The sequence below is a fragment of the Nerophis lumbriciformis genome, linkage group LG29, assembly GCF_033978685.3.
Source record: "Nerophis lumbriciformis linkage group LG29, RoL_Nlum_v2.1, whole genome shotgun sequence".
Lineage (NCBI taxonomy): Eukaryota > Metazoa > Chordata > Actinopteri > Syngnathiformes > Syngnathidae > Nerophis > Nerophis lumbriciformis.
Genome location: NC_084576.2, coordinates 17,259,487 through 17,272,755, shown reverse-complemented (window position 1 = coordinate 17,272,755; position 13,269 = coordinate 17,259,487).

Below are 13,269 nucleotides of genomic sequence, written 5' to 3'. Positions count from 1 at the left end.
TCAACGAATATTTCCATTTATGGGTTAAGGCAGTGGTTCTCAAATGGGGGTACGCGTACCCCTGGGGGTACTTGAAGGTATGCCAAGGGGTACGTGAGATTTTAACAAAATATTCTAAATATAGCAACAATTCAAAAATCCTTTATAAATATATGTATTGAATAATACTTCAACAAAATAAATGTTTAGAATTAAGTTCATGAATCCAGATGGATCTTGTTGCGTTTTGACCAGTTGTTCCTCCCAGGGAATTCAAGTTGCTGGTCACTCCCAAGCTCTTTTGATGACACATAAAGTTGAGTAGAAGAACCACCAGAGACAAAATAAGTATTTTGTAATTTTATTTCCAAAGCCTTTGGAAATAAACATGAGAACAAATCCTTTACAGAAGCGCTCACTAGCACAGCTACAATGGTCTCAATCCAACATACGGAAAACTTCTCTTCTATAACGTCTCTCTTGCCCCCACCCTCCTTGTCCCTCTTACTCCACAGCTGGGCACAGGAGAAGATAAGAAAAATGATTTATTGCTACTCCCCCTCTCTCTCAGCTCACCCCAGGTCCCTTTTGTTTATTATTTAAAGTCGGTTTTAGACAAGAAGCAGAGAAGATCTCCCCCTTCACATTCTTAAAAGTTGGCACACAGTACTTGCAGACAACAAAAAGATAACAAATAAAGAACACTAGCTGTTTTGTAATATGACTATGAAAATAAAGAAGTAACACACAAATATGGATATATGTAATTATCTGCCTCCGTCAATCTCTATTACAATCTCCAAAGAGGGCACTTTAAGTTGATGATTACTTCTATGTGTAGAAATCTTAATTTATAATTGAATCACTTGTTTATTTTTCAACAAGTTTTTAGTTATTTTTGTATCTTTTTTTTCAAATAGTTCAAGAAAGACCACTACAAATGAGCAATATTTTGCACTGTTATACAATTGAATAAATCAGAAACTGATGACATAGTGCTGTATTTGACTTCTTTATCTCTTTTTTTTCAACCAAAAATACTTTCCTCTGATTAGGGGGTACTTGAATTAAAAAAATGTTCACAGGGGGTACATCACTGAAAAAAGGTTGAGAACCAATGGGTTAGGGTATGGGTCCAAACTATGTCGATATATGAGTTTTGATCCATATGGCCCAGCCCTCTGTGTTTAATTGAGCGTTAGTGAATTATATTTATATAGCGCTTTTCTCTAGTGACTCAAAGCGCTTTTACATAGTGAAACCCAATATCTAAGTTACATTTAAACCAGTGTGGGTGGCACTGGGAGCAGCTGGGTAAAGTGTCTTGCCCAAGGACACAACGGCAGTGACTAGGATGGCGGAAGCGGGGATCGAACCTGGAACCCTCAAGTTGCCGGCAAGGCCACTCTACCAACCGAGCTATACCGCCTCAGTTACAGTAGGCCTTATGATGGCATTGTGTTTATACGTATGTACACGTGTATTGTGATATTTGAGACATTTCATAGTACTGTATTTTTCGGACCATAGGGCACACCAGATTATAAGGCGCACTGTTGATGAATTGTCTATTTTTTATCTTTTTTTCATATAGTCCAGCCACGCTCCACTCTACATCAACGGTACAGCGGTGGAGATAGTAAGCAGCACCAAGTTCCTGGGGGTGCAGATAATTGACAATATAACCTGGTCCCTACCCACTGGAGCTCTTGTAAAAAGAGCTCAGCAGCGCATGCACTTTTTGCGTCGGATGAAAAGAGCACAGCTCCCTCCCCCCATTCTCAGCACATTCTACAGAGGCTCTATAGAGAGCCTGCTGACCAACAGCATCTCTGTCTGGACTGGAGCCTGCAATGCCTCAGACTGGAAGTCTCTCCAGAGAGTGGTGAGGACGGCGGAAAAGATCATCAGGACTCCTCTTCCTCCTATCCAGGTGATCGCAAAAAGCCGCTGCCTGACCAGTGCTCAGAAAATCTGCAAAGACTCCTCCCACCCCCACCAAGGACTGTTTTCACTGCTGGACTCGAGAAAGAGGTTCCGCAGCCTCCGAAGCAGAACACCAAGGTTCTGTAACAGCTTCTTCCCTCAAGCCGTAAGACTCTTGAATGCATCATAATTAAATAACCCCCCCCCCCCCAAAATGGATTAACTTGCTGGAATAAAAAAGACAATATAACATACATCCATAAACGTGGACACATGTGAAAAAGTGCAATATATTTATCTGTACAGTAATCTATTTATTTATTTATATATATTTATTTATTTTATATATATATGTATATATATATTTATTTATTTAAATATGCACCTTATTGCTTTTTTATCCTGCACTACCATGAGCTTATGTAACGAAATGTTGTTCTTATCTGTGCTGTAAAGTTCAAATTTGAATGACGATAAAAAGGAAGTCTTAGTCTAATATATAAGGCGCACCAGATTATAGGGCCCATTAAAGGAGTCATATTAATATAATTGTTGTCTAAATTGAAACTACTTCCAGGTGGTCTACATAACATGTAATGGTGGTTCTTTGGTCAAAATGTTGCAAAGATGATGTTTTACAGATCATCTTCAAGCCGCTTTCTGACAGTCGCTCCCGGATGCGCCGTTTTGTGGGCGGCGTCTTTTCCCCGTCATCTTTGTTGTAGCGGAGTAGCGTGCAAGGACGGGAGTGGAAGAAGTGTCAAAAAATGGCGCTAACTGATTTAATGGCATTCAGACTTTACTTTAAATCAATAACGGAGCAGCATCTCATCATCCGGAAACAACAACACCGGAAATGTGTCCCGTGAAAAAACGTCCGACCGGAACTCTAATAACTAAAGTTCCTTGGGTGAATAAAGTAAACTCACTACACCGGTATATTTTAGCGCTTTCATGGCGAGTTTACTGACAGATATAAGTAGGAACTTTACACTACTTTATATTAGAAATGGCAACAGCGGAGGATGAATGTCCCATAACAAGAAGATAGAGACAAAGAAGAAGCTAATCAACTACAAAGGCGGACGCGCGCACATTGTCAGGACTTATGCAGATCCCAAATACAGATCAGCAGGTACCAGAAGGTAAGAAAAGTTGCATAATATTGCGAAACAAAACGCCAGATAATATGTCTTACCTTATACGCACACCATAATAATACTCGTATGTTGAAGCACAGTACAATCTATCAAGCGGTGCGGCTTCATAGCTGACCGAAGTCGTACTAAAACATGTTGATCGATTTTTGAGCGCCGTGTGTAATGATCTATATTCTCAATGGAACCTTTAAAATGTCGGTGTTGTTTACTTGAGACATATTGCAGTCTGCACATATCTCTTATGTTTGACTGCCATCATAGTGCAGCCTACACATATCTCTTATGTTTGACTGCCATCATAGTGCAGCCTACACATATCTCTTATGTTTGATTCCCATCTACTGGTCCCACTTATCATTACACAATGTACTAAATAAAATAGCTTTGAGGTGGGTAAGCTCAACCAAACGTATTCCTTACATTAGGCGCACCGGGTTAAAAGGTGCACTGTTGAGTTTTGAGAACAAAGGATTTTAAGTGCGCCTTATAGTCTGGAAAATACGGTACTACTATTTTCTTTCGAAATTTTAGTAGCACCAGTGCTACTAGATTAATACATTTTCTACAGCTTGTCCTTCATAATTTTAACACAATGATAGAATGATAAATGACACAATATGTTACTGCATATGTCAGCAGACTAGGAGCCTTTGTATGCTTACTTTCTACTAAAAGACAAGTTTTCTAGTATTAACTTAAAGTTAAAGTACCAATGATTGTCACACTCACACTAGGTGTGGCGAAATTATTCTCTGCATTTGACCCATCACCCTTGATCACCCCCTGGGAGGTGAGGGGAGCAGTGAGCAGCAGCGGTGGCCGCGCCCGGGAAATATGTTCACTATCTTATTTAATGCAAAACCTATTCTTTGAGTGCAAAAACAAATGTACAATAAGATGTTCTGTTGAAATATGTCATGTCAAGACCAAGACCCGCCATGACAAGTCCAAGACCCGCCACGTCAAACTTCGCCGCCTGACGCGCCACGCCAAGCTTCGCCACGCCATGACCCATCACGCCAAGTTTCGCCGCCTGCCACGACGACGACAACGCCCCCACCAAGGATGTGGCCATTCCATGGGCGTCCGCCACGCCAGGTACGCCGACCTCCTCATCGGCCATGGATGTGGCCCTTCCCGGGTCGCCCACCTCGTCAGGTACAGCGGCGGTCTACGCGTCGCCGCCACCTGATTCTACCTCCAGTGGATTTGGTGACACGTGGTCTGGCGACCCACCGCCAAGTCCCCCTCCCGCCCTCCCATGACTCTTGATCATTGTTTTTTTTGTGTTTTTGGACATCTGGGATCTGTCCGTAAGGGGGGGTCACTGTCATGTCTGTAATCATGTTTTGTTTAGTTATGTTTTGCTTGGTTTTTGGACACTTTTTAGTTCCTGGTTTCACTCCCTTGCTTTGTAACCACAGCAACCTTTAGTTTCACCTGGTTCACATCCTCATGTCACGCACCTGTCTCTAGTTTTCACATTTTGAGTCACGCACCTGCTTTCACTAATCATGTCACTATTATTTAAGCTTCGAGTTGCCAGGCAGTCTTTCTGGAGACATTACCCTCTACACACCCTTGTTGATATCCATGCTGCTCTTTGTCATTCACCTCCTCGTCGGCCAAGGATGTGGCCATTGCATGGGCGTCCGCCACGCCAGGTACGCCGACCTCCTCGTCGGCCATGGATGTGGCCCTTCCCGGGTCGCCCACCTCGTCAGGTACAGCGGCGGTCTACGCGTCGCCGCCACCTGATTCTTCCCCAGTGGATTCGGGGACACGTGGTCTGGCGACCCACCGCCAAGTCCCCCTCCCGCCCTCCCATGACTCTTGATCATTGTTTTTTTTGTGTGTTTTTGGACATCTGGGATCTGTCCGTAAGGGGGGTAACTCTGTCATGTCTGTAATCATGTTTTGTTTTGTTTTGTTTTGCTTGGTTTTTGGACACTTTTTAGTTCCTGGTTTCACTCCCTTGCTTTGTAACCATAGCAACCATTAGTTTCACCTGGTTCACATCCTCATGTCACGCACCTGTCTCTAGTTTTCACATTTTGAGTCACGCACCTGCTTTCACTAATCATCTCACTATTATTTAAGCTTCCAGTTGCCAGGCAGTCTTTCTGACGACATCACCCTCTACACACCCTTGTTGATATCCATGCTGCTCTTTGTCATTCACCTCCTCGTCGGCCATGGATGTGGCCCTTCCCGGGTCGCCCACCTCGTCAGGTACAGTGGCGGTCTACGCGTCGCCGCCACTTGATTCTGCCCCAGTGGATTCGGGGACACGTGGTCTGGCGACCCACCGCCAAGTCCCACTCCCGCCCTCCCATGACTCTTGATCATTGTTTTTTTGTGTGTTTTTGGACATCTGGGATCTGTCCGTAAGAGGGGTGACTCTGTCATGTCTGTAATCATGTTTTGTTTAGATATGTTTTGCTTGGTTTTTGGACACTTTTTAGTTCTTTGTTTCACTCCCTTGCTTTGCAACCATTAGTTTCACCTGGTTCACATCCTCATGTCACGCACCTGTCTCTAGTTTTCACATTTTGAGTCACGCACCTGCTTTCACTAATCATGTCACTATTATTTAAGCTTCGAGTTGCCAGGCAGTCTTTCTGGCGACATCACCCTCTACACACCCTTGTTGATATCCATGCTGCTCTTTTTCATGTCCTTTTCTCGTTCCAAGTAAGTTCTCTTTATTCAGGCCATAGTTTGCAAGTTTTGTTTTATCCGTAGTTCTGCCTTCGTGCGAGTGTTTTATTTTCATAGCCAAGTTTTGTGAGCGCCTTTTGTTTGTTCCTTTTTGTTAGTGTAAAAATAAAAGATGCCATTACCCTCATGCCATGTCCGGTCCAAGTTCACTTGCATCTCGGGAAAACAACCACTCCATAGTCCACGTCCTGACAAAATAAAGCCTATAATGTGGGGCGGTGTAGCTCGGTTGGTAGAGTGGCCGTGCCGGCAACTTGAGGGTTGCAGGTTCGATCCCCGCTTCTGCCAACCTAGTCACTGCTGTTGTGTCCTTGGGCAAGACACTTTACCCACCTGCTCCCAGTGCCACCCACACTGGTTTAAATGTAACTTAGATATTGGGTTTCACTATGTAAAGCGCTTTGAGTCACTAGAGAAAAGCGCTATATAAATATAATTCACTTCACTATAATGACATGTCTTTCTAGTCCTCGAAATGCATTTTGGTACCTGGATAACCCTACTTACGACTGTTTGTTACTGCTCTTGTCTTACAATAAGACGCTTTATTGTCCAGACGGATTGGGAAGAAGAATACAAAAAAAAAAAAAAAAAAGTCTCATTTAGCAGAGATGGATTCTATCTATAAATTACAAGCTGCGGACTGCATTTCAATCAGGTCATTTTTAATGGCAGGAAGGAGGAGGCGGCGAGCGGATGGCAAGCGTTCAATTTGATATTGATAACATTTCCATCTTACGGGACGAGGTGGGATGTGTATTCGTGTGTTTATATATTTCACTGCTTGTGTGATTGCGTTCAATAATCAACCTGCGTGTCATGTGTTCTTTCCACGCCATCCTTGTTAAAGACATCTGGCTTGCTTTCTTTACTTTGACTGTCCACTTCCTGCATGGTTTCCACGGAAAAAAAACAACTTTACCAGCAAACGTTGGCAGTCTTCATGAGAAGTGTGAAAAAACACATTAGGGTGTGTGTGTGTGTGTGTGTGTGTGTGTGTGAATGCACTAACAGAAGGTGCAACCCAACGCCTGGCAAAGTAACCCGTGACTATTTTTAGATCGGCTGATTAATTATTCATATCTCGTTTGCCGTGCTTTGCCTGGTGTCACGGTGGCAGACTTTTTGATGTGACGTTTTCATGTGACAAGAGATAAACTGTCACTGGTGTTGACGTTTATGTCTTACCCATTTTTTTTTTTGGAGCGAAAAATAAAAAATGTTCCCACCCATTATTGATGCGTCGTTAAAGTTTCCGTAGTTACGTGGTACTCACACATTTCCCGCAAATAGGGGACATCCAGGAAAAAATGGTAAAATGTGATGATTTTTGTGTCGTACAGAAGAAAAGGGGATACATGAGGCCCCATTCGTCACGGTTGACCTGACACATGAAACGTGACAAATTCCGAGGGTTGCGCTACCCACTTTAGCCGCCAGATGGCATTAGAGTGTTGAGCATTTTGTGGCAAGTCCAACTTTGCTATGTGAAGCGGCGCTTTCTATAATTTTCAGCAGACTGCGTCCAAGAAGGATTTGACTCAGAATAGCGCGGAAAATACCATTTTCCCACCCATTTTGACTCGTCGTTAAAGTTTGCGTATTCATGTTGTACTCACACCTGTCCACGTGTGAGGGACATTTCCCGGAAATAGGGGACATCCAATATCCTGCAGAAGGATCAATGGCAAAATGTGAGGCTTGATCAAATGTATTGTTTGTAATTTTGCATCATGCAGAAGAAAGGGAATCATAAGGCCCCATTCGTCATGTTTTACCTGACACATGAAACATGATAAATTCCGGGGATTGGATTACCCACTTTAGCCGCCAGATGGCATTAGAGTGTTGAGCACCTTAAAATGTGTTTTGTGCCAATTCCAACTTTGCTATGTAGAGCGGCGCTTTCCATCATTTTCAGCAGACTGCGTCACAGAAGGGGGGGCCATATGAAAAGTGTGAATTTTTGGGCGCCAAACGATTTCATCAGATTCCTGGAGTAAGGATTTGATTCAGAATAGAGCGGAAAATACCATTTTCCCACCCATTTTGACTCGTCGTTAAAGTTTGCATAATTACGTTATACTCACACCTGTCCACGTGTGAGGGACATTTCCTGGAAATAAATGGGTTATACTTGTATAGCGCTTTTCTACCTTCAAGGTACTCAAAGCGCTTTGACAGTATTTCCACATTCACCCATTCACACACACATTCACACACTGATGGCGGGAGCTGCCATGCAAGGCGCTAACCAGCAGCCATCAGGAGCAAGGCAACATCCAATACGCCACACCAGGAAAGAATGGCAAAATGTGAGGATTGATTAAATGTATTGTTTGTATTTTTGCATCATACAGAAGAAAGGGGATACATAAGGCCCCATTCGTCACGGTTTACCTGAAACATGAAACGTGACAAATTCCGGGGGTTGCGCTACCCACTTTAGCCGCCAGATGGCATCAAAGTGTTGAGTATCTTAAAATGGGTTTTGTGGCAATTCCATCTTTGCTATGGAGAGCGACGCTTTCCATCATTTTCAGCAGGCTGCATCCAAGAAGGGGGGGCCATATGAAGAGTGTGAATTTTTGGGCCCCTAACGATTTGATCAGATTCCTGGAGTAAGGATTTGATTCAGAATAGAGCTTAAATACCATTTCCCCACCCATTTTGACTCGTCATAAAGTTTGCGTATTTACGTTGTACTCACACCTATCCACGTGTGAGGGACATTTCCCGGAAATAGGAGACATCCATAACCCGCAGAAGGATCAATGGCAAAATGTGAGGATTGATCACATGTATTTTTTGTATTTTTGCATCATATAGAAGGAATGGGATCCATAAGGCCCCATTCGTCACAGTTTACCTGACACATGAAACGTGACAAATTGCGGGGGTTGCGCTACCCACTTTAGCCGCCAGATGGCATTAGAGTGTTGAGCACCTTAAAATGCGTGTTTGTGGCAATTCCAACTTTGCTATGTAGAGCGGCGCGTTCCATCATTTTCAGCAGACTGCGTCCAAGAAGTGGGACCATATGAAGAGTGTGAATTTCGGGCCACCTCAGGATTTGAGCAGATTACTAGAATAAGGATTTGACTCATAATAAAGTGGAAATACCATTTGCCCACCCATTTTGACGCTCCTTAAAGTTTGCGTAGTTACGTTGTACTCACACCTGTCCACGTGTGAGGGACATTTCCCAAAAATAGGGGACATCCAATATCCCGCACCAGGAAATCTTGGCAAAATGTGAGTATTGATAACAGGTATTTATGTTGTGTTATTTGGTATACTCTCTGCTAATGGAACTTGTGTCGTACAGAAGGAAGGGGATCCATGAGGCCCCATTCGTCACGGTTTACCTGACACATGAAACGTGACAAATTCCGGGGGTTGCGCTACACACTTAAGCCGCCAGATGGCATTAGAGTGTTGAGTATCTTAAAATGCGTTTTGTGGCAATTCCAACTTTGCTATGTAAAGCGGCGCTTTCCATCATTTTCAGCAGACTGCGTCCAAGAAGGATTTGACTCAGAATAGAGCGGAAAATACCATTTTCCCACCCATTTTGACTCGTCGTTAAAGTTTGCGTATTTACGTTGTACTCACACCTGTCCATGTGTGAGGGACATTTCCCGAAAATAGAGGACATCCAATATCCCGCACCAGGAAAGAATGGCAAAATGTGAGGATTGATCAAATGTATTGTTTGTATTTTTGCATCATACAGAAGAAAGCGAATAATAAGGCCCCATTCGTCACGGTTTACCTGACACATGAAACGTGACAAATTCCGGGGGTTGCGCTACCCACTTTAGCCGCCAGATGGTATCAAAGTGTTGAGTATCTTAAAATGGGTTTTGTGGCAATTCCATCTCTGCTATGGAGAGCGACGCTTTCCATCATTTTCAGCAGACTGCGTCCAAGAAGGGGGGGCCATATGAAGAGTGTGAATTTTTGGGCGCCTAACGATTTGATCAGATTCCTGGAGTAAGGATTTGATTCAGAATAGTGCGGAAATACAATTTTCCCACCCATTTTGACGCTCCTTAAAGTTTGCGTAGTTACGTTGTACTCACACCTGTCCACGTGTGAGGGACATTTCCCAAAAATAGGGGACATCCAATATCCCGCACCAGGAAATCTTGGCAAAATGTGAGTATTGATAACAGGTATTTATGTTGTGTTATTTGGTATACTCTCTGCTAATGGAACTTGTGTCGTACAGAAGGAAGGGGATCCATGAGGCCCCATTCGTCACGGTTTACCTGACACATGAAACGTGACAAATTCCGGGGGTTGCGCTACACACTTAAGCCGCCAGATGGCATTAGAGTGTTGAGTATCTTAAAATGCGTTTTGTGGCAATTCCAACTTTGCTATGTAAAGCGGCGCTTTCCATCATTTTCAGCAGACTGCGTCCAAGAAGGATTTGACTCAGAATAGAGCGGAAAATACCATTTTCCCACCCATTTTGACTCGTCGTTAAAGTTTGCGTATTCACGTTGTACTCACACCTGTCCACGTGTGAGGGACATTTCCCGGAAATAGGGGATATCCAATATCCCGCAGAAGGATCAATGGCAAAATGTGAGGATTGATCAAATGTATTGTTTGTAATTTTGCATCATACAGAAGGAATGGGATCATAAGGCCCCATCCGTCACGGTTTACCTGACACATGAAACGTGACAAATTCCGAAGGTTGCGCTACCCACTTTAGCCGCCTGATGGCATTAGAGTGTTGAGTATCTTAAAATGCGTTTTGTGGCAATTCCAACTTTGCTATGTAAAGCGGCGCTTATTAGGGCCCGCATGGCCCATTGCAAAAGGACTCCCACAGGGAGTCCTTTTGCAATGGGACATAAGGACCTAGGGGACGGCGTGGCGAAGTTGGGAGAGTGGCCGTGCCAGCAATCTGAGGGTTACTGGTTCAATCCCCACCTTCTACCATCCTAGTCACGTCCGTTGTGTCCTTGAGCAAGACACTTCACCCTTGCTCCCCCTTGCTCCTGATGGGACTGGTTAGCGCCGTGCATGGCAGCTCCCGCCATCAGTGTGTGAATGTGTGTGTGTGAATGGGTGAATGTGGAAAATAGTGTCAAAGCGCTTTGAGTTCCTTAAAAAGGTAGAAAAGCGCTATACAAGTACGACCCATTTACCATTTCCATCATTTTCAGCAGACTGTGTCCAAGAAGGATTTGACTCAGAATAGAGCGGAAAATACCATTTTCCCACCCATTTTGACTCGTCGTTAAAGTTTGCGTATTTACGTTGTACTCACACCTGTCCATGTGTGAGGGACATTTCCCGAAAATAGAGGACATCCAATATCCCGCACCAGGAAAGAATGGCAAAATGTGAGGATTGATCAAATGTATTGTTTGTATTTTTGCATCATACAGAAGAAAGCGAATAATAAGGCCCCATTCGTCACGGTTTACCTGACACATGAAACGTGACAAATTCCGGGGGTTGCGCTACCCACTTTAGCCGCCAGATGGCATCAAAGTGTTGAGTATCTTAAAATGGGTTTTGTGGCAATTCCATCTTTGCTATGGAGAGCGACGCTTTCCATCATTTTCAGCAGACTGCGTCCAAGAAGGGGGGGCCATATGAAGAGTGTGAATTTTTGGGCGCCTAACGATTTGATCAGATTCCTGGAGTAAGGATTTGATTCAGAATAGTGCGGAAATACAATTTTCCCACCCATTTTGTCTCGTCGTTAAAGTTTTGGTAATTACGTTGTACTCACACTTGTCCACGTGTGAGGGACAATACCCGAAAATAGGCGACATCCAATATCCCGCACCAAAAAAGAATGGCAAAATGTGAGGATTGATTAAATGTATTGTTTGTATTTTTGCATCATACAGAAGAAAGGGGGTACATAAGGCCCCATTCGTCACGGTTTACCTGACACATGAAACGTGACAAATTCCGGGGGTTGGACTACCCACTTTAGCTGCCATATGGCATTAGAGTGTTGAGCACCTTATAATGCGTTTTGTGCCAATTCCAACTTTGCTATGTAGAGCGGTGCTTTCCATCATTTTCAGCAGACTGCGCCCAAGAAGCTGGGCCATATGAAGAGTGTGAATTTGTGGGCGCCTAACGATTTGATCAGATTTCTGGAGTAAGGATTTGATTCAGAATAGAGCAGAAAATACCATTTTCCCACCCATTTTGACTCGTCGTTAAAGTTTGCATAATTACGTTGTACTCACACCTGTCAACGTGTGAGGGACATTTCCTGGAAATAGGCAACATCCAATACGCCACACCAGGAAAGAATGGCAAAATGTGAGGATTGATTAAATGTATTGTTTGTATTTTTGCATCATACAGAAGAAAGGGGATACATAAGGCCCCATTCGTCACGGTTTACCTGACACATGAAACGTGACAAATTCCGGGGGTTCCGCTACCCACTTAAGCCGCCAGATGGCATCAAAGTGTTGAGTATCTTAAAATGGGTTTTGTGGCAATTCCATCTTTGTTGTGTAGAGCGGCGCTTTCCATCATTTTCAGCAGACTGCGTCCAAGAAGGGGGGGCCATATGAAGAGTGTGAATTTTTGGGCGCCTAACGATTTAATAAGATACCTGGAGAAAGAATTTGATTCAGAATAGAGCGGAAATACCTTTTCCCCACCCATTTTGACTCGTCGTTAAAGTTTGCATAATTACGTTGTACCCACACCTGTCCACGTGTGAGGGACATTTCCCGGAAATAGGCAACATCCAATACGCCGCACCAGGAAAGAATGGCAAAATGTGAGGACTGATTAAATGTATTGTTTGTATTTTTGCATCATACAGAAGAAAGGGAATCATAAAGCCCCATTCGTCACGTTTTACCTGACACATGAAACGTGACAAATTCCGGGGGTGCGCTACCCACTTAAGCTGCCAGATGGCATCAAAGTGTTGAGTATCTTAAAATGGGTTTTGTGGCAATTCCATCTTTGCTATGTAGAGCGGCGCTTTCCATCATTTTCAGCAGACTGCGTTCAAGAAGGGGGGGCAATATGAAGAGGGTGAATTTTTGGGCGCCTAACGATTTGATCAGATTCCTAGAGTAAGGATTTGATTCAGAATAGAGCGGAAAAACAATTTTTCCACCCATTTTGGCTCGTCGTTAAAGTTTTGGTAATTACGTTGTACTCACACGTGTCCACGTGTGAGGGACAATACCCGAAAATAGGCGACATCAAATATCCCGCACCAAAAAATAATGGCAAAATGTGAACAAACATTTATTTTTTGTATTTTTGTGTCGTACAGAAGGACGGGGATCCATAAGGCCCCATTCGTCACGGTTTACCTGACACATGAAACGTGACAAATTCCGGGGGTTGCGCGACCCACTTTAGCCGCCAGATGGCATTAAAGTGTTGAGCACCTTAAAATGCGTTTTTGTGGCAATTCCAACTTTGCTATGTAGAGCGGCGCTTTCCATCATTTTCAGCAGACTGC